General features: G+C 52.9%; 1 non-coding gene across 1 annotated transcript; it reads left to right on the top strand.

Annotated features, from left to right (window-relative positions):
- The first annotated feature begins 4,252 nt into the window (after positions 1 to 4,252).
- TRNAE-CUC (transfer RNA glutamic acid (anticodon CUC)) lies at positions 4,253 to 4,325 on the top strand. The gene has a single exon. It is a non-coding gene; the product is annotated as a tRNA-Glu (tRNA).
- Positions 4,326 to 5,028: the final 703 nt, after the last annotated feature.

Genomic DNA, 5,028 nt, shown 5'->3' with positions numbered 1-5,028 from the left:
GAAGAGCTGGGCTGAGCGCTGGGGGTCCAGGCGAATTCATGGCAGGAGGGAGCCCTGCCGATCTCACCCTGCCTCTGGTGGGGGCTGTCTGAGAGTTGATGCTTGAGCAGGAAGGAGCTGGAAACCACTGACAGAGGAAGAATGAAGGGATGCTTGGTGCCTGCCTGGTAAAGCTGCCATTCCCAACTCTTCCGTCAAACACTAATCTTAGTGTCACTCCGAAGGTGCCCCGTGGAGGTGATTCCAGTCCATACTCGGCTGACTTAAAGTGAGACAGATTGTGCTGGACACTCTAGGTGAGCCTGGTTCCATCCCTTGGAAGGCCTTCAGAGCAGAGCTGAGGCTTCCCTGATGGGGCAGAAATTCCGCCCACAGACAGCACCATCAGCCCTGGGCCCTCGGTCCAGCCTGCTCTTCAGATTCCAGGCTTGTCTAGCCAGCTCCACAGCTGCATAGCCGATTCCTTGCGGTAAATCTCTTCACGTAGATCTGCTGGTTCTGGTTCTCTGGTTCTCTGTTTGGAGACTGAGTGAGGCAGATGGGGAAGGGAGGCTGCAGGGGTGCGCTTGCTAGGAGGCTCCCAGTTCTCTCGGAAAGAGCGCCCACATCCTTACAGAGGGGTGCTAACTGGGTTGGGCCCCTTCACGCGGCCGGGGAGCAAGGACAGGGGTGCCTGGAGGGGCATCAGTGTTCAGAAAGGTGGCTCAGAGCCCTGGGGCTGGGGCCTGATACCTGCCACCGCCGTTTGCGCCCTGCCCCACCTGCCACCCACTGTGTAGCAGACACATCACTGAGCTGTGTTTTCCTGGACTTTCAGAAACATGGGGGCACGGACAGACTCTTGGACAAACCAGGAGACTGAGGCTTGGACTCGTTCACCCATCTGGGGAGTTCAGATGGCCTTGCACCCTCCCCTTTCTCAATGCAGCCCCTCCCAGCCCACTCCATGGGTGCCACGGGCATGGACAGAGGCTGAGGTGCCCAGGGGATGGGCAGCACCCTCGCAGTGATGCCAGGGTGTCTGAGCTGTTCTGGCATCGTATAGGGGCTTCCAGATCCCCACGGGCAGAAACCAGCCCTGGCTGGCTGATGGTGCTCAGGGAAGGGTAGGGCCCTGGTGGGGAAGAGGCTGCCAAACCAGGGGTCACTGGAAACCTCAGGCCCCCTAAAGGTGTTCCCCAGCCTGTTAGTAGGAGGTCACATACAGAGGCTTGCAAAGCCCCTAGCCTGCCTTCTAGGGGCCTCAGCCATCAGCAGAGCAGGGTGATAGGGGTAGCTCTCTGCTTAGCACCCTTCTTCCCCTGCAACAAGCAGACTGGAGGCACGGCAGAGGATAAAGGAAAGGGGCGACTCCCTGACACAAGCTCCAGGCCTGCACCAACAAGCAGCTGGGCCGCAGGTGTCCCCAGCGCACGTGCGGGCGGGGCTTCCACTTATTTATCCAAAAACTTGAATGTAGAGCCCACCCTGCCAGGCTCAGCTCCAAGCACTGTTGGTTGTTCCCTCCTTTCATCCCGACCACCACCCTGAGAGGTGGAGGGGCTGGTGGCAGCTTCATCATCCCCATTTTACAGAGGGGGAGACTGGGGCATCTCTTACCCAAGCCTCCACAGCCGGCAAGTGGCAGGCAAGCTCTGCTGCCCTGAGGTTCAGCTCTGTCTCTTTGATCCCAGGGTCTGGCCCATCTCTCTTTCTTCGCAGGCCTCCAAGGGACCTCCCAGAGGAGGCCCCCTTGGGGCATCACCTAGCCACCGCCCCCCAACCCCATGTCAAGAAGATTCTGTCTTCTATTGTTGCGCGCACCACAGCCCTGGTCCTTTTCTCAATTTCTACTTCTCTCTCATCATGCTGTTTGTTTGGTCTTTGGGTCTCTCACCCCCCATTATCACAGCAATAAACACTCACGATGGAAAGTTTGGAAAACAGAGACCTCACACTGTGATGTAATTGATCTGTTCCCACACCCACCGGTTCCCCCGAGACTTGTGGCTTCTGGAGGGGTGAGTTGGGGCCCAGCCCAGAGCAGGGGTGGGGAGGGTCCCTGCCGCCCACCACAGCCTTGCAAATCTTGGATTGGTTTGTTAACGCAGCACCCTGTGACATCCACCAGAGCCGTCGTTTGGGGCACCAGGCCAGGTGCTTGCCTCCCCTTGTCCTCCCAGCCTTCCGAGATGAGCTGCTGTAGGCAGCCCCACTTCTTAGACGAAGACACTGAGGCTCAGGAGCACAGTTTGTCCAAGATCTTACATCATCTGGTCTCAGCGCTGGTGGCTGTCAGCAGCCTCACCTCCCCTGGAGAGGCATTTCCAGGGCTTAAGTGACTTATTGCCTGCTTGGTGCAGACACGTTCTGCCTAAGACCTCACGATGCTAAGACGGAAACAACAGGCTGCACGGAACAGCATCCACACACTCTATAAAACAATGACTGGGACTTCCCTGGCGGTCCAGTGGTTAAAATTCCGTACTTCCACTGCAGGGGATGTGGGTTTGATCCCTGATTGGGAAACTAAGATTCCATGTGTGGTGCACAGCCACATACACAAAAAATTTTTTAAGATGATGGGCGAATGTCACTCTGAGACTATGCACCCAGCAAGACCCTGAGGCTAACTAGTATTTTACCTTAACTGGGATCCCAGAGATTCCCATAAACCCAGTTTGCTGGAAGCAAAGGAAATGGGAATTAACTGAGTCTGGGTGATTTCCATGGAGCCCGGATTGTACAAAACAACACTGAGCTTCTGCCAGGGGTATAGGGACCACAGGTTGGGCAGGAAGATCTCCTAAGAAGGAGCCTGAGAAATTGTTCCACCACCAACCACCAGCAGTAGCAAAATGTCTGGGTCCCTGGACCATCCTAGCAGATAACACGGGGGCCGTTGGGCACTGGCCATACTTCCTGAGCACTTTCCTGGCGGGGAAAACATGGTTTTTCGTTGATACATTGGCTCTAGCTCTCCCTATGCCAGGCTGCAGCAGCTCTGCCCAGTACTCTGTTCCCCAAGACCTGTCTAGGGCCAGGGGATGCCCAGGAGATAGAATTTCACTCTCAGGCAAGGACTTCCTCAGGGTCTCCAGTGCAATCATTTGTTCATTTAGTTCATGTATTCATCACAAAGTCTTTAATTTTTAGATCCTTTCTCAACAGTAGCTGAGGGGTTGGGAGCAGTCATTCCCTGCTCCCCAAATCCCCCAAGCCATCACTGACCCTCCATACCCCACAATTCATTGAGGCTGAGCTGATGGGTGTGATGAATTGCATGCCTACAACAACACCTTCTCTGGGCATCAGATTCAAGTAGACCGTATCTTTAGAGATAACAGCAAGAGCTGGCACAGAGCTCTTCCCGTGGGCTCAGTGTATCGTCTATTAGCCCATTTACAATGGCTCAAGATGTCAGTGCTAACACTGTATTCATTGTCATAAAATAGTGTGTTCGTTTATTAATGCTCTCAACAAATTCTTATTTGGGCTTGGACTCCATCCTCCACCCCAGCCTGTGCAGGGCCCTGGGGAAACCCAAAGAGAGTAAAGCAGAAATTGCTCCTGAGGAGCTGGGGCTACGTGGCCGACTTCCAAGATGGTGCCTCCAGGTATTCGCATCCCTAAGTCATAAGCAACAGAGCGGACATGACGGTGTGTGATGATATGTGACTTCCCAGGCTGAGTCACAGGGGGCGCTGTGGCTTCCGCCTTGCTCCCATGAATCTAAAGGAAGCTAGCTGCCATGCTGTGAGGACATTCAAGCAGCCTTGAATGGAGAGGCCAGGAGCGGCGCAGGCTTGTACGAGAGCCGCGGGGGACGCAGTTTCTTTAGCCTCCAGCAGAACCCGAGGACACCTAACTTCAGCCTCCTAGGTGACTCTGAGCCAGAAATACCCAGCTAAGCCTTCAGCCAAACTTCTGACCCATGGAAATAATGAGATAATAAGTGTTTATTGTTGTTTTAAGCTATTGTGTGTTTGGGAGGGGTGTGTTTGTTATACACTAACATACTACTAAGTGTGTGTGTGTGTGTGTGTGTGTGTGTGTGTGTGTGTGTGTGCGTCTGACACACACAGTGACAAACTTGTAAACTGATGAATCAAGTGCAAACAGGGATGTAAGGGACTGTCTGGGGAAGGATGGGTCCCCTGGAGCTCAGTGAACTATTCCTAAACCTGACAGCCTCAGAGTATAGCAGAGATGCACAGGAAATAATGGTTCACAAACTGTTCTGTTCATTCAAAAGACAGAACTATGAGGGACTTCCCTGGTGGTTCAGTGGCTAAGACTCTGTGTTCTCAATGCAAGGGGCCCAGGTTCAATCCCTGGTCAGGGAATATGCCACATGCCGCAACTAAGTGTTCATATACCACAACTGAAAGATCCCACATGCCGCCACTAAAGATCAAAGTTTCCGTATGCCACAATTAAGACACAGAGCAGCTAAATAAATAAAATGAAATGCAACTGCGAGTGGATATAGGCATATATATGACTGATTCACTTTGCTGTACACCTGAAACTAACACTGTAAATCAATTATACTCTGATAAACATTTTTTAAAAAGACACAACTGTGCACTTGCTGTGGGCTCCACAGTAGTAGGTACAGGGGCTAGGTGTGAAAAAAGCAGACCCAATGCCATCTGTGATAAAGCTTTCATTCCAGTGGGGATGCTAGATAAAGTCGTAAATAAACACACAATTCCAGACGAGAAGAGATGGGCACGGTCTCACTTAAGGCTGTATAAACTGAGGCCAAAGGGATCTGAGAATTTAACCAAGTGCTGCAGGGAGACACAGGATGAGAGAGCATTCCAGCCAGAGGGTACAGCGTGTGCAAAGGCCTGGAGGTGGCGAGAAGCCTGGTGAGTGGGAAGGAAAAACTGAAGGCCAGTGTTGTGAGAAGAAAGTGAGCTCAGGGGAGAGGGATGTGAGGTGTGGCTGCAAAGGTTAGGCACAGGCTTTGTGGGTCAGGCTAAGGCTTTCCATTCTGTGCTGAGCAGAATGGAGAACTGCTGATGGTTGGAGCAGAAGAAT

The sequence above is a fragment of the Budorcas taxicolor genome, chromosome 11 (assembly GCF_023091745.1).
Source record: "Budorcas taxicolor isolate Tak-1 chromosome 11, Takin1.1, whole genome shotgun sequence".
In the NCBI taxonomy this organism is placed as follows: Eukaryota; Metazoa; Chordata; class Mammalia; order Artiodactyla; family Bovidae; genus Budorcas; species Budorcas taxicolor.
Note: the sequence above shows the minus strand (reverse complement) of the source record. Positions and strands in the feature narration are given on the sequence as shown.